The sequence below is a fragment of the Phyllobates terribilis genome, unplaced genomic scaffold (genome assembly GCF_046119375.1).
Source record: "Phyllobates terribilis strain yellow unplaced genomic scaffold, ASM4611937v1 Scaffold_13__5_contigs__length_258822181, whole genome shotgun sequence".
NCBI lineage: Eukaryota > Metazoa > Chordata > Amphibia > Anura > Dendrobatidae > Phyllobates > Phyllobates terribilis.
This window is the reverse complement of record NW_027362773.1, coordinates 91,287,030-91,311,299: the sequence shown is the minus strand read 5'-3', so window position 1 is coordinate 91,311,299 and position 24,270 is coordinate 91,287,030. Positions and strand designations below refer to the sequence as shown.

Here is a 24,270-nt window from a genome sequence, read left to right as displayed (position 1 = left end):
GCAAGGAGCAGAGGGAAGCACAGGGCGAGTAATGAAGGGAAGCACAGGGTGAGGAATGGAGGGAAGCACAGGGCGAGAAGTGGTTGTTGAGCACAGGGCGAGGGAGCGGAGGGAAGCACAGGCGAGAAGCGGAGGGAAGCACAGGGCGAGAAGCGGAGAAGAACACAGGGCGATGAGTGGAGGGGAGCACAGAGCTAGGAGCGGAGGAACGCACAGGGCTAGGAGAGTAGTGAAGCACAGGACGAAGTGCGGAGGGGAGCACAGGGCAAGGAGCGGAGGTGAGCACAGGGCAAGGAGCGGAGGGGAGCACAGGGTGAGGAGCGGAGGGAGCACAGGGCGAGGAGCGGAGGGAGCACAGGGCGAGGAGCGAGGGAGGCACAGGGCGAGGAGCGGAGGGGAGCACAGGGCGAGGAGCGGAGGGGAGCACAGGGCGAGGAGCGGAGGGGAGCACAGGACGAGGAGCAGAGGGAAGCACAGGGCGAAGAGCGGGGACAGATGACTAGAAGCAGAATGGGGGAAGAGGGAGAGGAGTGGAAAAGGGTTAGGAGCACATGGGCCAGATTTAAGCTCCTGGGGTCACCTGTTGGGTTTTGGACACCTGGCTTCGTCGTTGCAGCAGTTTTGCGAAGAATCTCCTCTTCTTTGATTCCTCTTTTCCATCATCTTCGACCTGCTCCTTGATACTCTGCAACCCGGCCGTTGGCCGCTGGAGAAGGGCTTCAGGATTGTGTCCTTCAAAGCCCCACCTTCTTGTCTTTTATTAGGATTTTACCTTTCAGGGCCTGTAATTAGAGACAACTTGAATCATGATGTATGAACAGAGATTACTATGGGGTGTAAGACACCCGGCATCATATACACCCCCCATTATATGAATAACCCGAGGATGTAATACACATGATGGGCCGGGATCCCTGGTGACCAATGGCCTCTGCTGACATCTCCTCTCCTCGCTCAACACTCACCTCTCCTCTCTCCCCCTAGTTCATCTCTCACCTCTCCTTCCCTCTCTCAACCTCTCACCTCTCCTCTCCTCTCCTCCCCTCACTTCTCAACTGTCCTCTCCTCCCCTTGCTCATCTCTCACCTCTCCCTCTCCTCCCCTTGCTCATCTCTCCCTCTCCCCTCCTCGCTCATCTTATCTCTCCCCTCTTCTCTCCTCCCCTTGCTCATCTCTCACCTCTCCCCTCCTCGCTCATCTTATCTCTCCCCTCTTCTCTCCTCCCCTTGCTCACCTCTTACCTCTCCTCGCTCATCTCTCACCTCTCCTCTCATCTCCTCGCTCATATCCCACCGCTTCCTCTTCTCGCTCATCTCTCACCTCTCCGCTCATCTCTCTCCTCTCCTCCCCTCACTCATCTCTCACCTCTCCTCTCCTCGCTCATATTATCACTCCCCGTCCTCCTCTTACTCACCTCTCCTCTCCTTGCTCACCTCTCCTCGCTCACCTCTCCTCCCCTCGCTCATCTCTCACCTCTCCCTCACATCTCCTCGCTCATCTCTCACCTCTCCTCTCATCGCTCATCTCTCACCTCTCCTTCCCTCGCTCATCTCTTACCTCACTCATCTCTCACCTCTCCTCCCCTCGCTCAACTCTCACCTCTCCTCCCTCGCTCATCTCTCATCTCTCCCCTCGCTCACCTCTCACCTCCTCCCCTTGCTCACCCTCCTCTCATACCCTCGCTCATCTCTCACCTCTCCTCTGCTTGCTCATCTCTCACCTCTCCTCTCCTCGCTCATTTCTCTTCTCTCCTCCCCTCGCTCATCTCTCACAGCTCCTCCTCGCTCATCTCTCTCCTCTCCTCACTCATCTCTCTCCTCGCTCATCTCCTCGCTCATCTCTCACATCTCTCACCTCTCCTCGCTCATCTCTCACCCCACCCCTCACTCATCTCTCTCCTCGCTTATCTCTCACCTCTCCTCGCTCATCTTCTCGCTCATCTCTCACATCTCTCCTCCCCTCGCTCATCTCTCACCTCTCCTCCCTTCGCTAATCTCTCCCTCTCCCTCCCCTCGCTCACCTCACCTCTCCTCCCCTTGCTCATCTCTCACCTCTCCTCTGCTTGCTCATCTCTCACCTCTCCGCCTCATCTCCTCGCTCATCTCTCACACCTCTCCTCTGCTTGCTCATCTATCACCTCTCCTCGCTCATCTCTCACCTCTCCTCGCCTCGCTCATCTCTCACCTCTCGTCCCCTCGCTCATCTCTCACCTCTCCTCCCTTCGCTAATCTCTCCCTCTCCTCCCCTCGCTCATCTCTCACCTCTCCTCTCTCATCTCTCACCTCTCCTCTCCTCCCTTCGCTAATCTCTCCCCTCTCATCCCCTCGCTCATCTTTCACTCTCCTGTGCTTGCTCATCTCTCACCTCTCCTCTGCTTGCTCATCTCTCTCCTCTCCTCTGCTTGCTCATCTCTCACCTCTCTTCGCTCATCTCTCCTCTCCTCTCATCTCCTCGCTCATCTCTCACCTCTCCTCCTTCACTAATCTCTCCCCTCTCCTCCCCCGCTCATCTCTCACCTCTCCTCACTCATCTCTCACCTCTCCTCTCATCTCCTCTCTCACCTCTCCTCGCTCATCTCTCACCTCTCCTCGCTCATCTCTCACCTCTCTCTCTCACCTCTCCTCTCATCTCCTCTCTCACCTCTCCTCGCTCATCTCTCACCTCTCTTCGCCCATCTCTCACCTCTCCTCTCATCTTCTCTCTCACCTCTCCTCGCTCATCTCTCACCTCTCCTCTCATCTCCTCTTTCACCTCTCCTCGCTCATCTCCTCTCTCTCCACTCCTCGCTCATCTCTCGCCTCTCACCTCAGGGGAAGGCAGGACTCTGGAGAATGCATTGCCGAGGGTCATGGAGAGCAGCTTCTCGCCCAGGATGGTCTTCAGGTGTTGGGCCATCACCTCCTGCTGCCGGGGGGAGCAGTGATTCTCCAGGGACAGGATGAGTGGATATGCGGAGGCCTGGAGGCAAAGAATAGGAAAGAAAGGGGTGAGCGGTCCATGCGGTCACTCAGGGAGCATCATCCACCCTACTATATGGCGGCACTGCATGAGCACTATATGGGGGTATTATACGGAAAGGTCGGGACATAACAGCTGTATACGGGATTGAGTCCATGGATCAACGGAATCGGCAGTGATCACTGGAAAGGGGCTAGAAGGGCGTCTGTTCCCACAGTCCTGACCCCACCATGGCGTACACATCTGTCCTGACCCCATCATGACGCACACATCTGTCCTGACCCCACCATGACGCACACATCTGTTCTGTCCCCACCATGACGCACACATCTGTCCTGACCCCATCATGACGCACACATCTGTCCTGACCCCACCATGACGCACACATCTGTTCTGTCCCCACCATGACGCACACATCTGTCCTGACCCCATCATGGAGCACACATCTGTCCTGACCCCATCATGGAGCACACATCTGTCCTGACCCCACCATGGAGCACACATCTGTCCTGACCTCACCATGGAGCACACATCTGTCCTGACCCCACCATGGAGCACACATCTGTCCTGACCCCACCATGGAGCACACATCTGTCCTGACCCCACCATGACGCATACATCTGTCCTGACCCCACCATGGAGCACACATCTGTCCTGACAGCACCATGGAGCACACATCTGTCCTGACCCCACCATGGAGCACACATCTGTCCTCCTGACCCCACCATGGAGCACACATCTGTCCTGACCCCACCATGGAGCACACATTTGTCCTCCTGACCCCACCGTGGAGCACAAATCTGTCCTCCTGACCCCACCGTGGAGCACACATCTGTCCTCCTGACCCCACCGTGGAGCACACATCTGTCCTCCTGACCCCACCGTGGAACACACATTTGTCCTCCTGACCCCACCGTGGAGCACACATCTGTCCTGACCCCACCATGGCGCACACATCTGTCCTGACCCCACCATGGCGCACACATCTGTCCTGACCCCACCATGACGCATACATCTGTCCTGACCCCACCATGGAGCACACATCTGTCCTGACAGCACCATGGAGCACACATCTGTCCTGACCCCACCATGGAGCACACATCTGTCCTGACTCCACCATGGAGCACTCATCTGTCCTGACCGCAGCATGGCGCACACATCTGTCCTGACCCCACCATAGAGCACACATCTGTCCTGACCCCACCATGGAGCACACATCTGTCCTGACTCCACCATGGAGCACTCATCTGTCCTGACCCCACCATGGAGCACACATCTGTCCTGACCCCACCATGGAGCACACACCTGTCCTGACCCCACCATGGCGCACACATCTGTCCTGACCCCACCATGGAGCACACATCTGTCCTGACCCCACCATGGAGCACACATTTGTCCTGACTCCACCATGGAGCACACATTTGTCCTGACTCCACCATGGAGCACACATCTGTCCTGACCCCACCATGGAGCACACATCTGTCCTGACCTCACCATGGAGCACACATCTGTCCTGACCCCACCATGGAGCACACATCTGTCCTGACCCCACCATGGAGCACACATCTGTCCTGACCCCACCATGGAGCACACATCTGTCCTGACCCCACCATGGAGCACACATCTGTCCTGACCCCACCATGGAGCACACATCTGTCCTGACCCCACCATGGAGCACACATCTCTCCTGACCCCACCATGGAGCACACATCTGTCCTATAGTGTGTAGGTAGAATACCGCTATACGGTGCTCGTGTATTCAGTGATTGTAGAGTGCGGCTGCACGGTGTTTGTATGCCCATTTATTGGCCATGGTGAACATGCATCTGTCTTTAATTAAAGGGGTTTTCCTATTTTTTCCCAAGAACAAAGTATATTTTAATCATTAGATCTTGGAATGGACATTGGATGTGTTAATATATAATATATTATTAATTATAATGTGCCCCCCCCCCCCACTGTGTACTGGTGTAATGGGTTCGTCAGACCGTGCAGGTGCCTGGACGTCACGTACCACAGCTCCAGAGCAGGTAAGGGAAGAAGAGAGGTTGCAGACCGGACAGCAGGGCACTGCAGCTAATTCTTTCTATGAAGTAACACATTTCCCTGCTTGTTTCATCACAGGAGCGAGTGTCCCTGCACTCTAATCTCATCATAAATCAAGTCAGTGACATCTGAACTCAGCAGCAGCCGGAGCTTCACCGCACTGACCTCATTTATAGTGATCCCGGGAAGGAGAATCACTTGCTCCTGTGATAAAACAGGCAGGGAAATGTGTTACTTGAGAAAGTAGCAACTTCAAGTCACTGCTATGCTGTCTTTATAATCACTCATTATAATTTCCCCCCAGCCAGGTTCTGTGGTATGTGCCATCCAGGTCCTTCATGGTCAGACGCAGCCATTACACAGGACACAGCGGGGGGCACATTATACGATGATTTCAGCACTTATTTTTATTCCATGCTCTATTGATTACAATGTACATTGTTCGTGTGACAACCCCTTTAGCACTATATGAGCATAGGCAGGTGGTGAGCGCGGTAAGTCGTTATGACATGAGAACAGTATAACGCTATTACTGTATAACGCACGGCGGCACTGACCTGAAAGGCGAACTGCTCGATGACAGAGATGACGGCCTTGAAGAGCAGCCTGCTAGTCAATGTGTATCCGTGATAGACAACAGGCTCATCCGCCTCTCCATCCCAGCAGTCAATCTCCAGACAGCGGCAGCCACGCAGGAGAGCGCTACATGTGGAGAGGAGGAAAGTATGTGACCCATGCAGGAGAGCACGACATGTGGAGAGGAGGAAAGTATGTGACCCATGCAGGAGAGCACGACATGTGGAGAGGAGGAAAGTATGTGACCCATGCAGGAGAGCACGACATGTGGGGCGGAGGAAAGTATGTGACCCATGCAGGAGAGCACGATGTGTGGAGAGGAGGAAAGTATGTGACCCATGCAGGAGAAGATGACATGTGGAGAGGAGGAAAGTATGTGACCCATGCAGGAGAGCACGACGTGTGGAGAGGAGGAAAGTATGTGACCCATGCAGGAGAATACGACATGTGGAGAGGAGGAAAGTATGTGACCCATGCAGGAGAGCGCTCCATGTGGAGAAGAGGATAGTATGGGACCCAAGCAGGAGAGCACGACATGTGGAGAGGAGGAAAGTATGTGACCCATGCAGGAGAGTATGACATGTGGAGAGGAGGAAAGTTTGTGACCCATGCAGGAGAGCATGACATGTGGAGATGAGGAAAATATGTGACTCCCTACAGGAGAGCACGACATGTGAGGAGGAGGAAAGTATGTGACCCCCACATGAGAACACGACATGTGGGGAGGACGAAAGTATGTGACCCCAGCAGGAGAGCACGACATGTGAGGAGGAGGAAAGTATGTGACACTGTAAGGTGGCTGCAGGACACATAGTAGATGGGAGATATGTATCACAGAGGTGCATGTCCTCTGTGATGTAAACCTGGATTAATGCTCTAGTACACATTGTACTAAGAGGGGTTAATCAGCCATGCCAGGATCAGGTTTATTGTGAACAGCTAAAGAGTTGGGTGGGATGCCTGCTTACAATATCTCCATCCCTGGGTTTGTCTCACACGTGGTTCTATGTATGGAGGTGTGCAGACCTCCTGGATTGTGTGGCTTTGCTAAAGGACTAAGAAGCTGGGACTCTAAGCCAAGCAGGTGACCCCGCACTATTGTATGGACTCGTTACTTTGTTTCACCTTGTGGCGGTACAAGCGCTGTGTGTAGGTTCCCTGTGATGCGGTTTATGAGGAGTGGAATAAACCAGCCGGACTTTAAATAGAAAGGGTTCCTGTGATACCTCAGACTGCTCCCAAGAGAGTAGCCTTGTTACAGACCGCCACAGGAGAGCGCTACATGTGGGGAGGAGGAAAGTAAGTGACCCCAGCAGGAGAGCACGACATGTGGGGGGGGGGAAAGTATGTGACCTCTGCAGGAGAGCACGACATGTGGAGAGGAGGAAAGTATGTGACCCCCGCAGGAGAGCACGACATGTGGGGAGGAGGAAAGTATGTGACCCCCGCAGGAGAGCACGACATGTGGAGAGGAGGAAAGTATGTGACCCCCACAGGAGAGCACGACATGTGGGGAGGAGGAAAGTATGTGACCCCCGCAGGAGAGCATGACATGTGGAGAGGATGACAGTATGTGAACCCCACAGGAGAGCACGACATGTGGAGAGGAGGAAAGTATGTGACCCCAGCAGGAGAAGACAACATGTGGGGAGGAGGAAAGTATGTGACCTCCACAGGAGAGCACGACATGTGGAGAGGAGGAAAGTATGTGACCTCCGCAGGAGAGCACGACATGTGGGGAGGAGGAAAGCATGTGACCCCAGCAGGAAAGCACAACATGTGGGGAGGAGGAAAGTATGTGACCTCCGCAGGAGAGCGCTACATGTGGGGAGGAGGAAAGTATGTGACCCCAGCAGGACAGCACGACATGTGGGGAGGAGGAAAGTATGTGACCTCCGCAGGAGAGCACGACATGTGGAGAGGAGGAAAGTATGTGACCCCTGCAGGAGAGCACGACATGTGGGGAGGAGGAAAGTATGTGACCCCCGCAGGAGAGCACGACATGTGGGGAGGAGGAAAGTATGTGACCCCCGCAGGAGAGCACGACATGTGGAGAGGAGGACAGTATGTGACCCCCACAGGAGAGCACGACATGTGGAGAGGGGGAAAGTATGTGACCCCAGCAGGAGAAGACAACATGTGGGGAGGAGGAAAGTATGTGACCTCCGCAGGAGAGCATGACATGTGGGGAGGAGGAAAGCATGTGACCCCAGCAGGAAAGCACAACATGTGGGGAGGAGGAAAGCATGTGACCTCCGCAGGAGAGCGCTACATGTGGGGAGGAGGAAAGTATGTGACCCCAGCAGGAGAGCACGACATGTGGGGGGGAGGAAAGTATGTGACCTCCGCAGGAGAGCACGACATGTGGAGAGGAGGAAAGTATGTGACCCCGGCAGGAGAGCACGACATGTGGGGAGGAGGAAAGTATGTGACCTCCGCACGAGAGTACGACATATGGGGAGGAGGAAAGTATGTGACCCCAGCAGGAGAGCACGACATGTGGGGAGGAGGAAAGTATGTGACCTTCGCAGGAGAGCGCTACATGTGGGGAGGAGGAAAGTATGTGACCTTCGCAGGAGAGTGCTACATGTGGGGAGGAGGAAAGTATGTGACCCCCGAAGGAGAGCACGACATGTGGGGAGGAGGAATGTATGTGACCCCAGCAGGAGAGCACAACATGTGGGGAGGAGGAAAGTATGTGACCTCCGCAGGAGAGCGCTACATGTGGGGATGAGGAAAGTATGTGACCTCCGCAGGAAAGAACGACATGTGGGGAGGAGGAATGTATGTGACCCCCACAGGAGAGCACGACATGTGGGGAGGAGGAAAGTATGTGACCTCCGCAGGAGAGCACAACATGTGGGGAGAAGGAAAGTATGTGACCTCCGCAGAAGAGCGCTACATGTGGGGAGGAGGAAAGTATGTGACCCCCACAGGAGAGCACAACATGTGGGGAGGAGGAAAGAATGTGACCCCCACAGGAGAGCACGAAATGTGGGGAGGAGGAAAGTATGTGACCCCCACAGGAAAGAACGACATGTGGGGAGGATGAATGTATGTGACCCCCACAGGAGAGCACAACATGTGGGGAGGAGGAAAGTATGTGACCTCCGCAGGAGAGCACGACATGTGGGGAGGAGGAAAGTATGTGACCGCCGCAGGAGAGCGCTACATGTGGGGAGGAGGAAAGTATGTGACCCCCACAGGAGAGCACAACATGTGGGGAGGAGGAAAGTATGCGACCCCCACAGGAGAGCATAGCATGTGGGGAGGAGGAAAGTATGTGACCCACACAGGAGAACATAGCATGTGGGGAGGAGGAAAGTATGTGACCCCCACAGGAGAGCACGACATGTGGGGAGGAGGAAAGTATGTGACCCCCACAGGAGAAAATTAGATGTGGGGAGGAGGAAAGTTTGTGATCCCAGAAGAAGAGCAGGACATGTAGAGAGACCTCCCTGTATAGTCTCAGGTGGCCGCTATTCCCGCGGACCCCGTGGTAGACGGTGGGTCACAGTGGGTACCTGCTGTAGGCGTACAGGTGGCTCTGGCCCACGATCTGGTTGGACAGCAGGTAGGTGTTGTGGGAGGAGGAGATGTAGTAGTTGGTCAGCGGTTGGGTCATGTCCTGATAGACATGGCGGTGCTCCTTCCGCAGGATGTGGACGTCCTCTGAGGTCATCAATCTGCTGAAGCCTTCTATGGTCAGATAGCTCTCCCTGCGGGCTGAAAGAGGCCGGAGTCATCCACAGGAAGGGGCCGAGGCCGGAGGCCGCAGGGACCCCAAGACCGGAGGCTCAGCAGCCACTATACTGCTGTAACATGGTGTCCTTAACTCCAGTCACCCCAGACCTGCAGCCACTATACTGCTGTAACATGGTGTCCTATCCTCCAGTCACCTCCAGAGCTGCAGCCACTATACTGCTGGTACATGGTGTCCTATCCTCCAGTCACCCCCAGAGCTGCAGCCACTATACTGCTGTAACATGGTGTCCTATCCTCCAGTCACCCCCAGAGCTGCACCCACTATACTGCTGTAACATGGTGTCCTATCCTCCAGTCACCCCCAGAGCTGCAGCCACTATACTGCTGTAACATGGTGTCCTATCCTCCAGTCACCTCCAGAGCTGCAGCCACTATACTGCTGTAACATGGTGTCCTATCCTCTAGTCACCTCCAGAGCTGCAGCCACTATACTGCTGTAACATGGTGTCCTATCCTCCAGTCACCCCCAGAGCTGCACCCACGATACTGCTGTAACATGGTGTCCTATCCTACCGTCACCCCCAGAGCTGCACTCACTATACTGCTGTTACATGGTGTCCTATCCTCCAGAGCTGAAGGCCACTATACTGCTGAAACATGATACCCTATCCTCCAGTCATCTCCAGAGCTAGTCACTATACTGCTGTAACATGGTGTCCTATCCTCCAGTCACCTCCAGAGCTGCACTCACTATTCTGCTGTTACATGGAGTCCTATCCTCCAGTCACCTCCAGAGCTGCAGCCACTATACTGCTGTAACATCGTGTCCTATCCTCCAGTCACCCCCAGAGCTGCACTCACTATACTGCTGTTACAGGTTGTCCTATCCTCCAGAGCTGCAGCCACTATACTGCTGTAACATGGTGTCCTATCCTCCAGTCACCTCCAGAGCTGCAGTCACTATACTGCTGTAACATGGTGTCCTATCCTCCAGTCACCTCCAGAGCTGCAGTCACTATTCTGCTGTTACATCGTGTCTTATCCTCCAGTGCTGCAGTCACTATTCTGCTGTAACATAGTGTCCTATCCTCCAGTCACCTCCAGAGCTGCAGTCACTATTCTGCTGCTAAATCGTGTCTTATCCTCCAGTCACCTCCAGAACTGCAGTCACTATACTGCTGTTACATCATGTCTTATCCTCCAGTCACCTCTAGTGCTGCAGTCACTATTCTGCTGTAACATGGTGTCCTATCCTCCAGTCACCTCCAGACCTGCAGTAACTATTCTGCTGATAAATCGTGTCTTATCCTCCAGTCACACCCAGAGCTGCAGCCATTATACTGCTGTAACATGGTGTCCTATCCTCCAGTCACCGCCAGAGCTGCAGCCACTATAGTGCTGTAACATGGTGTCTTATCCTCCAGTCACCTCCAGAGCTGCAGTCACAATACTGCTGTTACATGGTGTCCTATCCTCCAGTTACCCCCAGAGCTGCAGCCACTATACTGCTGTTACATGGTGTCTTATCCTCCAGTCACCCCCAGAGCTGCAGTCACTATACTGCTGTTACATGGTGTCCTATCCTCCAGTCACCCCCAGAGCTGCAGCCACTATACTGCTGTTACATGGTGTCTTATGCTCCAGTCACCTCCAGAGCTGCAGCCACTATTCTGCTGTTACATGGTGTCTTATCCTCCAGTCACCTCCAGAGCTGCAGCCACTATACTGCTGTTACATGGTGTCCTATCCTCCAGTCACCCCCAGAGCTGCAGCCACTATACTGCTGTTACATGGTGTCCTATCCTCCAGTCACCCCAGAGCTGCAGCCACTAAACTGCTGTTACATGGTGTCCTATCCTCCAGTCACCCCCAGAGCTGCAGCCACTATACTGCTGGTACATGGTGTCCTTTCCTCCAGACACCCCCAGAGCTGCAACAACTATACTGCTGTAACATGGTGTCCTATCCTCCAGTAACCTCCAAAGCTGCAGCCACTATACTGCTGGTACATGGTGTCCTATCCTCCAGTCACCCCCAGAGCTGCAGCCACTATACTGCTGTAACATGGTGTCCTATCCTCCAGTCACCCCCAGAGCTGCAGCCACTATACTGCTGTAACATCGTGTCTTATCCTCCAGTCACCTCCAGAGCTACAGCCACTATACTGCTGGTACATGGTGTCCTATTCTCCAGTCACCTCCAGAGCTGCAGCCACTATAATGCTGTAATATCGTGTCCTATCCTCCAGTCACCCCCAGAGCTGCACTCACTATACTGCTGTTACATGGTGTTCTATCCTCCAGAGCTGAAGGCCACTATACTGCTGTAACATAATGTCCTATCCTCCAGTCACCTCCAGAGCTGCAGTCACTATACTGCTGTAACATGGTGTCCTATCCTCCAGTCACCTCCAGAGCTGCACTCACTATTCTGCTGTTACATGGAGTCCTATCCTCCAGTCACCTCCAGAGCTGCAGCCACTGTACTGCTGTAACATCGTGTCCTATCCTCCAGTCACCCCCAGAGCTGCACTCACTATATTGCTGTTACATGGTGTCCTATCCTCCAGAGCTGCAGCCACTATACTGCTGTAACATTGTGTCCTATCCTCCAGTCACCTCTAGAGCTGCAGTCACTATACTGCTGTAACATGGTGTCCTATCCTCCAGTCACCTCCAGAGCTGCAGTCACTATTCTGCTGCTAAATCGTGTCTTATCCTCCAGTCACCTCCAGAGCTGCAGTAACTATACTGCTGTAACATGGTGTCCTATCCTCCAGTCACCTCCAGAACTGCAGTCACTATACTGCTGTTACATCATGTCTTATCCTCCAGTCACCTCCAGAGCTGCAGTCACTATTCTGCTGTTACATCGTGTCTTATCCTCCAGTCACCTCTAGTGCTGCAGTCACTATTCTGCTGTAACATGGTGTCCTATCCTCCAGTCACCTCCAGAGCTGCAGTAACTATTCTGCTGATAAATCGTGTCTTATCCTCCAGTCACACCCAGAGCTGCAGCCACTATACTGCTGTAACATGGAGTCCTATCCTCAAGTCACCCCAGAGCTGCAGCCACTATAGTGCTGTAACATGGTGTCTTATCCTCCAGTCACCTCCAGAGCTGCAGTCACAATACTGCTGTTACATGGTGTCCTATCCTCCAGTTACCCCCAGAGCTGCAGCCACTATACTGCTGTTACATGGTGTCTTATCCTCCAGTCACCCCCAGAGCTGCAGTCACTATACTGCTGTTACATGGTGTCCTATCCTCCAGTCACCCCCAGAGCTGCAGACACTATACTGCTGTTACATGGTGTCTTATGCTCCAGTCACCTCCAGAGCTGCAGCCACTATTCTGCTGTTACATGGTGTCCTATCCTCCAGTCACCTCCAGAGCTGCAGCCACTATACTGCTGTTACATGGTGTCTTATCCTCCAGTCACCCCCAGAGCTGCAGCCACTATACTGCTGGTACATGGTGTCCTATCCTCCAGTCACCTCCAGAGCTGCAGCCACTATACTGCTGTTACATGGTGTCTTATCCTCCAATCACCCCCAGAGCTGCACCCACTATACTACTGGTACATGGTGTCCTATCCTCCAGTCACCTCCAGAGCTGCAGCCACTAAACTGCTGTTACATGGTGTCTTATCCTCCAGTCACCTCCAGAGCTGCAGCCACTATACTGCTGTTACATGGTGTCCTATCCTCCAGTCACCCCCAGAGCTGCACCCACTATACTGCTGTTACATGATGTCCTATCCTCCAGTCACCTCCAGAGCTGCAGCCATTATACTGCTCTTACATGGTGTCTTATCCTCCAGTCACCCCCAGAGCTGCAGCCACTATACTACAGTTACATGGTGTCCTATCCTCCAGTCACCTCCAGAGCTGCAGCCACTATACTGCTGTTACATGGAGTCTTAATCTCCAGTCACCTCCAGAGCTGCAGCCACTAAAATGCTGTTACATGGTGTCCTATCCTCCAGTCACCCCCAGAGGTGCAGCCACTATACTGCTGTAACATGGTGTCCTATCCTCCAGTCACCCCCAGAGCTGCAGTCACTATACTGCTGTTACATGGTGTCTTATCCTCCAGTCACCTCCAGAGCTGCAGCCACTATACTGCTGTTACATGGTGTCTTATCCTCCAATCACCCCCAGAGCTGCACCCACTATACTGCTGGTACATGGTGTCCTATCCTCTAGTCACCTCCAGAGCTGCAGCCACTATACTGTTGTTACAAGGTGTCTTATCCACCAATCACCCACAGAGCTGCACCCAATATACTGCTGGTACATGGTGTCCTATCCTCCAGTCACCTCCAGAGCTGCAGCCACTAAACTGCTGTTACATGGTGTCTTATCCTCCAGTCACCTCCAGAGCTGCAGCCACTATACTGCTGTTACATGGTGTCCTATCCTCCAGTCACACCCAGAGCTGCAGCCACTATACTGCTGTTACATGGTGTCCTATCCTCCAGTCACCTCCAGAGCTGCAGCCACTATACTGCTGGTACATGGTGTCCTATCCTCCAGTCACCCCCAGAGCTGCACTCACTATACTGCTATTACATGGTGTCCTATCCTCCAGAGCTGCAGCCACTATACTGCTGTAACATGGTGTCCTATCCTCCAGTCACCCCCAGAGCTGCAGCCACTATACTGCTGTAACATGGTGTCCTATCCTCCAGTCACCCGAAGAGCTGCAGCCACTATACTGCTGTAACATGGTGTCCAATCCTCCAGTCACCCCCAGAGCTGCACTCACTATACTGCTGTTACATGGTGTACTAACCTCCAGTTACCTCCAGAGCTGCAGCCACTATACTGCTGTAACATGGTGTTATATTCTCCAGTCAACCCCAGAGCTACAGCCACTATACTGCTGTAACATGGTGTTCTATCCTCCAGTCACCCTCAGAGCTGCAGCCACTATAGTGCTGTAACATGGTGTCTTATCCTCCAGAGCTGCAGCCACTATACTGCTGTTACATGGTGTCCTATCCTCCAGTCACCCCCAGAGCTGCAGCCACTATACTGCTGTTACATGGTGTCCTATCCTCCAGTCACCTCCAGAGCTGCAGCCACTATACTGATGTTACATGGTGTCTTATCCTCCAGTCACCCCCAGAGCTGCAGCCACTATACTGCTGTTACATGGTGTCCTATCCTCCAGTCACCTCCAGAGCTGCAGCCACTATACTGCAGTTACATAGTGTCTTAATCTCCAGTCACCTCCAGAGCTGCAGCCACTAAACTGCTGTTACATAGTGTCCTATCCTCCAGTCACCCCCAGAGCTGCAGCCACTATACTGCTGTAACATCGTGTCCTATCCTCCAGTCACCCCCAGAGCTGCAGTCACTATACTGCTGTTACATGGTGACTTATCCTCCAGTCACCTCCAGAGCTGCAGCCACTATACTGCTGTTACATGGTGTCTTATCCTCCAATCACCCCGAGAGCTGCACCCACTATACTGCTGTTACATGGTGTCTTATCCTCCAATCACCCCGAGAGCTGCACCCACTATACTGCTGGTACATGGTGTCCTATCCTCCAGTCACCCCCAGAGCTGCAGTCACAATACTGCTGTTACATGGTGTCCTATCCTCCAGTTACCCCCAGAGCTGCAGCCACTATACTGCTGTTACATGGTGTCTTATCCTCCAGTCACCCCCAGAGCTGCAGTCACTATACTGCTCTTACATGGTGTCCTATCCTCCAGTCACCCCCAGAGCTGCAGCCACTATACTGCTGTTACATGGTGTCTTATGCTCCAGTCACCTCCAGAGCTGCAGCCACTATTCTGCTGTTACATGATGTCTTATCCTCCAGTCACCTCCAGAGCTGCAGCCACTATACTGCTGTTACATGGTGTCCTATCCTCCAGTCACCCCCAGAGCTGCAGCCACTATACTGCTGTTACATGGTGTCCTATCCTCCAGTCACCCCAGAGCTGCAGCCACTAAACTGCTGTTACATGGTGTCCTATCCTCCAGTCACCCCCAGAGCTGCAGCCACTATACTGCTGGTACATGGTGTCCTTTCCTCCAGACACCCCCAGAGCTGCAACAACTATACTGCTGTAACATGGTGTCCTATCCTCCAGTAACCTCCAAAGCTGCAGCCACTATACTGCTGGTACATGGTGTCCTATCCTCCAGTCACCCCCAGAGCTGCAGCCACTATACTGCTGTAACATGGTGTCCTATCCTCCAGTCACCCCCAGAGCTGCAGCCACTATACTGCTGTAACATCGTGTCCTATCCTCCAGTCACCTCCAGAGCTGCAGCCACTATACTGCTGGTACATGGTGTCCTATTCTCCAGTCACCTCCAGAGCTGCAGCCACTATAATGCTGTAATATCGTGTCCTATCCTCCAGTCACCCCCAGAGCTGCACTCACTATACTGCTGTTACATGGTGTTCTATCCTCCAGAGCTGAAGGCCACTATACTGCTGTAACATGATGTCCTATCCTTCAGTCACCTCCAGAGCTGCAGTCACTATACTGCTGTAACATGGTGTCCTATCCTCCAGTCACCTCCAGAGCTGCACTCACTATTCTGCTGTTACATGGAGTCCTATCCTCCAGTCACCTCCAGAGCTGCAGCCACTGTACTGCTGTAACATCGTGTCCTATCCTCCAGTCACCCCCAGAGCTGCACTCACTATACTGCTGTTACATGGTGTCCTATCCTCCAGAGCTGCAGCCACTATACTGCTGTAACATTGTGTCCTATCCTCCAGTCACCTCCAGAGCTGCAGTCACTATACTGCTGTAACATGGTGTCCTATCCTCCAGTCACCTCCAGAGCTGCAGTCACTATTCTGCTGCTAAATCGTGTCTTATCCTCCAGTCACCTCCAGAGCTGCAGTAACTATACTGCTGTAACATGGTGTCCTATCCTCCAGTCACCTCCAGAACTGCAGTCACTATACTGCTGTTACATCATGTCTTATCCTCCAGTCACCTCCAGAGCTGCAGTCACTATTCTACTGTTACATCGTGTCTTATCCTCCAGTCATCTCTAGTGCTGCAGTCACTATTCTGCTGTTACATCGTGTCTTATCCTCCAGTCACCTCCAGAGCTGCAGTAACTATTCTGCTGATAAATCGTGTCTTATCCTCCAGTCACCCCCAGAGCTGCAGCCACTATACTGCTGTAACATCGTGTCCTATCCTCCAGTCACCCCCAGAGCTGCAGTCACTATACTGCTGTTACATGGTGACTTATCCTCCAGTCACCTCCAGAGCTGCAGCCACTATACTGCTGTTACATGGTGTCTTATCCTCCAATCACCCCGAGAGCTGCACCCACTATACTGCTGGTACATGGTGTCCTATCCTCCAGTCACCTCCAGAGCTGCAGCCTCTACACTGCTGTTACATGGTGTCTTATCCTCCAATCACCCCCAGAGCTGCAATCACTATACTGCTGTTACATGGTGTCCTATCCTCCAGTCACCCCCAGAGCTGCAGCCACTATACTGCTGTTACATGGTGTCTTATCCACCAGTCACCTTCAAAGCTGCAGCCACTATTCTGCTGTTACATGGTGTCCTATCCTCCAGTCACCTCCAGAGCTGCAGCCACTATACTGCTGTAACATGGTGTCTTATCCTCCAGTCACCTCCAGAGCTGCAGCCACTATACTGCTGTTATATGGTGTCCTATCCTCCAGTCACCCATAGAGCTGCAGTCACTATACTGCTGTAACATGGTGTCCTATCCTCCAGTCACCTCCAGAGCTGCTGCCACTATACTGCTGTAACATCGTGTCCTATCCTCCAGTCACCCCCAGAGCTGCACCCACTATACTGCTGTAACATGGTGTCCTATCCTCCAGTCACCTCCAGAGCTGCAGCCACTATACTGCTGTAACATGGTGTCCTATCCTCCAGTCACCTCCAGAGCTGCAGCCACTATACTGCTGTTACATGGTGTCCTATCCACCAGTCATCTCCAGAGCTGCAGCCACTATACTGCTGGTAAATGGTGTCTTATCCTCCAGTCACCTCCAGAGCTGCAGCCACTATACTGCTGTTACATGGTGTCCTATCCTCCAGTCACCTCCAGAGCTGCAGCCACTATACTGATGTTACATGGTGTCCTATCCTCCAGTCACCTCCAGAGCTGCAGTCACTATACTGCTGTTACATGGTGTCCTATCCTCCAGTCACCTCCAGAGCTGCAGCCACTATACTGCTGTAACATGGTGTCCTATCCTCCAGTCACCTCCAGAGCTGCAGCCACTATACTGCTGTAACATGGTGTCCTATCCTCCAGTCACCCCCAGAGCTGCAGTCACTGTTCTGCTGTTACATGGTGTCCTATCCTCCAGTCACCTCCAGAGCTGCCGTCACTATACTGCTGTTACATCATGTCTTATCCTCCAGTCACCTCCAGAGCTGCAGCCACTATACTGCTGTTACATCATATCTTATCCTCCAGTCACCTCCAGAGCTGCAGTCACTATACTGCTGTTACATCATGTCTTATCCTCCAGTCACCTCCAGACCTGCAGTCACTATTCTGCTGTTACATCATGTCTTATCCTATAGTCACCTCCAGAGCTGCAGCCACTATACTGCTGGTACATGGTGTCTTATCCTCCAGTCACCTCCAGAGCTGCAGCCACTATACTGCTGTTACATCATGTCTTATCCTCCAGTCACCTCCAGAGGTGCAGCCACTATACTGCTGTTACATCATGTCTTATCCTATAGTCACCTCCAGAGCTGCAGCCACTATACTGCTGGTACATGGTGTCGTATCCTCCAGTCACCCCTAGAACTGCAGCCACTATACTGCTGGTACATGGTGAACTATCCTCCAGTCACCCCCAGAGCTGCAGCTACTATAGTGCTGTAACATGGTGTCTTATCCTCCAGTCACCTCTAGAGCTGCAGTCACTATAGTGCTGTTACATGGTGTCCTATCCTCAAGTCACCCCCAGAGCTGCAGCCACTATACTGCTGTTACATGGTGTCTTATCCTCCAGTCACCCCCAGAGCTGCAGTCACTATACTGCTGTTACATGGTGTCCTATCCTCCAGTCACCCCTAGAGCTGCAGCCACTATACTGCTGTTACATGGTGTCTTATCCTCCAGTCGCCTCCAAAGCTGCAGCCACTATTCTGCTGTTACATGGTGTCCTATCCTCCAGTCATCTCCAGAGCTGCAGCCACTATACTGCTGTTACATGGTGTCTTATCCTCCAGTCACCCGCAGAGCTGCAGCCACTATACTGCTGTTACATGGTGTCCTATCCTCCAGTCACCTCCAGAGCTGCAGCCACTACACTGCTGTTACATGGTGTCTTATCCTCCAGTCACCTCCAGAGCTACAGCCACTAAACTACTTTTAAATGGTGTCCTATCCTCCAGTCACCCCCAGAGCTGCAGCCACTATACTGCTGTAACATGGTGTCATATCCTCCAGTCACCCCCAGAGCTGCAGTCACTATACTGCTGTTACATGGTGTCTTATCCTCCAGTCACCTCCAGAGATGCAGCCACTATATTGCTGTTACATGGTGTCCTATCCTCCAATCACCCCCAGAGCTGCACCCACTATACTGCTGGTACATGGTGTCCTATCCTCCAGTCACCTCCAGAGCTGCAGCCACTATACTGCTGTTACATGGTGACTTATCCTCCAGTCACCCCCACAGCTGCACCCACTATACTGCTGGTACATGGTGTGCTATCCTCCAGTCACCTCCAGAGCTGCAGCCACTATACTGCTGTTACATGGTGTCTTATCCTCCAGTCACCTCCAGAGCTGCAGCCACTATACTGCTGTTACATGGTGTCCTATCCTCCAGTCACCCCCAGAGCTGCAGCCACTATACTGCTGTTACATGGTGTCCTATCCTCCAGTCAACTCTAGAGCTGCAGCCACTATACTGCTGTTACATGGTGTCCTATCCTCCAGAGCTGCAGCTACTATACTGCTGTAACATGGTGTACTATCCTCCAGTCACCCCCAGAGCTGCAGCCACTATACTGCTGTAACATGGTGTCCTATCCTCCAGTCACCCATAGAGCTGCAGTCACTATACTGCTGTAACATGGTGTCCTATCCTTCAGTCACCCCCAGAGCTGCAGTCACTGTTCTGCTGTTACATGGTGTCCTATCCTCCAGTCACCTCCAGAGCTGCAGTCACTATACTGCTGTTACATCATGTCTTATCCTCCAGTCACCTCCAGAGCTGCAGCCACTATACTGCTATTACATCATGTCTTATCCTCCAGTCACCTCCAGAGCTGCAGTCTCTATACTGCTGTTACATCATGTCTTATCATCCAGTCACCTCCAGAGCTGCAGTCACTATTCTGCTGTTACATCATGTCTTATCCTATAGTCACCTCCAGAGCTGCAGCCACTATACTGCTGGTACATGGTGTCTTATCCTCCAGTAACCTCCAGAGCTGCAGCCACTATACTGCTGTTACATCATGTATTATCCTCCAGTCACCTCCAGAGCTGCAGCCACTATACTGCTATTACATCATGTCTTATCCTCCAGTCACCTCCAGAGCTGCAGTCTCTATACTGCTGTTACATCATGTATTATCCTCCAGTCACCTCCAGAGGTGCAGCCACTATACTGCTGTTACATGGTGTCTTATCCTATAGTCACCTCCAGAGCTGCAGCCACTAAACTGCTGGTACATGGTGTCTTATCCTCCAGTCACCTCCAGAGCTGGACCCACTATACTGCTGGTACATGGTGTCCTATCCTCCAGTCACCCCCAGAGCTGCAGCCACTATACTGCTTGTACATGGTGTCTTATCCTCCAGTCACCTCCAGTGCTGCAGCCACTATACTGCTGGTACATGGTGTCTTATCCTCCAGTCAACTGCAGTGCTGCAGCCACTATACTGCTGTTACATGGTGTCCTATCCTCCAGTCACCCCCAGAGCTGCAGCCACTATTCTGCTGTTACATGTTGTCCTATCCTCCAGTCACCTCCAGTGCTGCAGCCACTATACTGCTGTTACATGGTGTCCTATCCTCCAGTCACATCCAGAGCTGCAGCCACTATACTGCTGGTACATGGTGTCTTATCCTCCAGTCACCTCCAGTGCTGCAACCACTATACTGCTGGTACATGGTGTCCTATACTCCAGTCACCCCCAGATCTGCAGCCACTATACTGCTGGTACATGGTGTCTTATCCTCCAGTCACCTCCAGAGCTGCAGTCACTGTTCTGCTGGTACATGGTGTCTTATCCTCCAGTCACCTCCAGAGCTGCACCCACTATACTGCTGGTACATGGTGTCCTATCCTCCAGTCACCTACAGAGCTGCAGCCACTAAACTGCTGTTACATGGTGTCTTATCCTCCAGTCACCTCCAGAGCTTCAGCCACTATACTGCTGTTACATGGTGTCCTATCCTCCAGTCACCCCCAGAGCTGCAGCCACTATACTGCTGTTACATGATGTCCTATCCTCCAGTCACCTCCAGAGCTGCAGCCACTATACTGCTGGTACATGGTGTCCTATCCTCCAGTCACCCCCAGAGCTGCACTCACTATACTGCTGTTACATGGTGTCCTATCCTCCAGAGCTGCAGCCACTATACTGCTGTAACATGGTGTCCTATCCTCCAGTCACCACCAGAGCTGCACTCACTCTACTGCTGTCACATGGTGTACTATCCTCCAGTCACTTCCAGAGCTGCAGCCACTATACTGCTGGTATATGGTGTCTTATCCTCCAGTCACCTCCAAAGCTGCAGCCACTATACTGCTGTTACATGGTGTCCTATCCTCCAGTCACCCCCAGAGCTGCAGCCACTATACTGCTGGTACATGGTGTACTATCCTCCAGTCACTTCCAGAGCTGCAGCCACTATACTGCTGGTACATGGTGTCTTATCCTCCAGTCACCTCCAGAGCTGCAGTCACTATACTGCTGTTACATGGTGTCCTATCCTCCAGTCACCCATAGAGCTGCAGTCACTATACTGCTGTAACATGGTGTCCTCTCCTCCAGTCACCTCCAGAGCTGCAGCCACTATACTGCTGTAACATGGTGTCCTATCCTCCAGTCACCTCCAGAGCTGCAGCCCCTATACTGCTGTTACATGGTGTCCTATCCTCCAGTCACCTCCAGAGCTGCAGCCACAATACTGCTGTTACATGGTGTCTTATCCTCCAGTCACCTCCAGAGATGCAGCCACTATATTGCTGTTACATGGTGTCCTATCCTCCAATCACCCCCAGAGCTGCACCCACTATACTGCTGGTACATGGTGTCCTATCCTCCAGTCACCTCCAGAGCTGCAGCCACTATACTGCTGTTACATGGTGACTTATCCTCCAGTCACCCCCACAGCTGCACCCACTATACTGCTGGTACATGGTGTGCTATCCTCCAGTCACCTCCAGAGCTGCAGCCACTATACTGCTGTTACATGGTGTCTTATCCTCCAGTCACCTCCAGAGCTGCAGCCACTATACTGCTGTTACATGGTGTCCTATCCTCCAGTCACCCCCAGAGCTGCAGCCACTATACTGCTGTTACATGGTGTCCTATCCTCCAGTCAACTCTAGAGCTGCAGCCACTATACTGCTGTTACATGGTGTCCTATCCTCCAGAGCTGCAGCTACTATACTGCTGTAACATGGTGTACTATCCTCCAGTCACCCCCAGAGCTGCAGCCACTATACTGCTGTAACATGGTGTCCTATCCTCCAGTCACCCATAGAGCTGCAGTCACTATACTGCTGTAACATGGTGTCCTATCCTTCAGTCACCCCCAGAGCTGCAGTCACTGTTCTGCTGTTACATGGTGTCCTATCCTCCAGTCACCTCCAGAGCTGCAGTCACTATACTGCTGTTACATCATGTCTTATCCTCCAGTCACCTCCAGAGCTGCAGCCACTATACTGCTATTACATCATGTCTTATCCTCCAGTCACCTCCAGAGCTGCAGTCTCTATACTGCTGTTACATCATGTCTTATCATCCAGTCACCTCCAGAGCTGCAGTCACTATTCTGCTGTTACATCATGTCTTATCCTATAGTCACCTCCAGAGCTGCAGCCACTATACTGCTGGTACATGGTGTCTTATCCTCCAGTAACCTCCAGAGCTGCAGCCACTATACTGCTGTTACATCATGTATTATCCTCCAGTCACCTCCAGAGCTGCAGCCACTATACTGCTATTACATCATGTCTTATCCTCCAGTCACCTCCAGAGCTGCAGTCTCTATACTGCTGTTACATCATGTATTATCCTCCAGTCACCTCCAGAGGTGCAGCCACTATACTGCTGTTACATGGTGTCTTATCCTATAGTCACCTCCAGAGCTGCAGCCACTAAACTGCTGGTACATGGTGTCTTATCCTCCAGTCACCTCCAGAGCTGGACCCACTATACTGCTGGTACATGGTGTCCTATCCTCCAGTCACCCCCAGAGCTGCAGCCACTATACTGCTTGTACATGGTGTCTTATCCTCCAGTCACCTCCAGTGCTGCAGCCACTATACTGCTGGTACATGGTGTCTTATCCTCCAGTCACCTCCAGTGCTGCAGCCACTATACTGCTGTTACATGGTGTCCTATCCTCCAGTCACCCCCAGAGCTGCAGCCACTATTCTGCTGTTACATGTTGTCCTATCCTCCAGTCACCTCCAGTGCTGCAGCCACTATACTGCTGTTACATGGTGTCCTATCCTCCAGTCACATCCAGAGCTGCAGCCACTATACTGCTGGTACATGGTGTCTTATCCTCCAGTCACCTCCAGTGCTGCAACCACTATACTGCTGGTACATGGTGTCCTATACTCCAGTCACCCCCAGATCTGCAGCCACTATACTGCTGGTACATGGTGTCTTATCCTCCAGTCACCTCCAGAGCTGCAGTCACTGTTCTGCTGGTACATGGTGTCTTATCCTCCAGTCACCTCCAGAGCTGCACCCACTATACTGCTGGTACATGGTGTCCTATCCTCCAGTCACCTACAGAGCTGCAGCCACTAAACTGCTGTTACATGGTGTCTTATCCTCCAGTCACCTCCAGAGCTTCAGCCACTATACTGCTGTTACATGGTGTCCTATCCTCCAGTCACCCCCAGAGCTGCAGCCACTATACTGCTGTTACATGATGTCCTATCCTCCAGTCACCTCCAGAGCTGCAGCCACTATACTGCTGGTACATGGTGTCCTATCCTCCAGTCACCCCCAGAGCTGCACTCACTATACTGCTGTTACATGGTGTCCTATCCTCCAGAGCTGCAGCCACTATACTGCTGTAACATGGTGTCCTATCCTCCAGTCACCACCAGAGCTGCACTCACTCTACTGCTGTCACATGGTGTACTATCCTCCAGTCACTTCCAGAGCTGCAGCCACTATACTGCTGGTATATGGTGTCTTATCCTCCAGTCACCTCCAAAGCTGCAGCCACTATACTGCTGTTACATGGTGTCCTATCCTCCAGTCACCCCCAGAGCTGCAGCCACTATACTGCTGGTACATGGTGTACTATCCTCCAGTCACTTCCAGAGCTGCAGCCACTATACTGCTGGTACATGGTGTCTTATCCTCCAGTCACCTCCAGAGCTGCAGTCACTATACTGCTGTTACATGGTGTCCTATCCTCCAGTCACCCATAGAGCTGCAGTCACTATACTGCTGTAACATGGTGTCCTCTCCTCCAGTCACCTCCAGAGCTGCAGCCACTATACTGCTGTAACATGGTGTCCTATCCTCCAGTCACCTCCAGAGCTGCAGCCCCTATACTGCTGTTACATGGTGTCCTATCCTCCAGTCACCTCCAGAGCTGCAGCCACAATACTGCTGGTACATGGTGTCTTATCCTCCAGTCACCTCCAGAGCTGCAGCCACTATACTGCTGTTACATGGTGTCCTATCCTCCAGTCACCTCCAGAACTGCAGCCACTATACTGCTGTTACATGGTGTCCTATCCTCCAGTCACCTCCAGAGCTGCAGCCAC

At 52.7% G+C, this 24,270-nt stretch overlaps 1 pseudogene; it reads right to left on the bottom strand.

Annotated features, from left to right (window-relative positions):
• Window positions 1-24,270, bottom strand: part of LOC141173774 (1-phosphatidylinositol 4,5-bisphosphate phosphodiesterase zeta-1-like) — a 132,037-nt pseudogene that overhangs the window by 81,849 nt on the left and 25,918 nt on the right.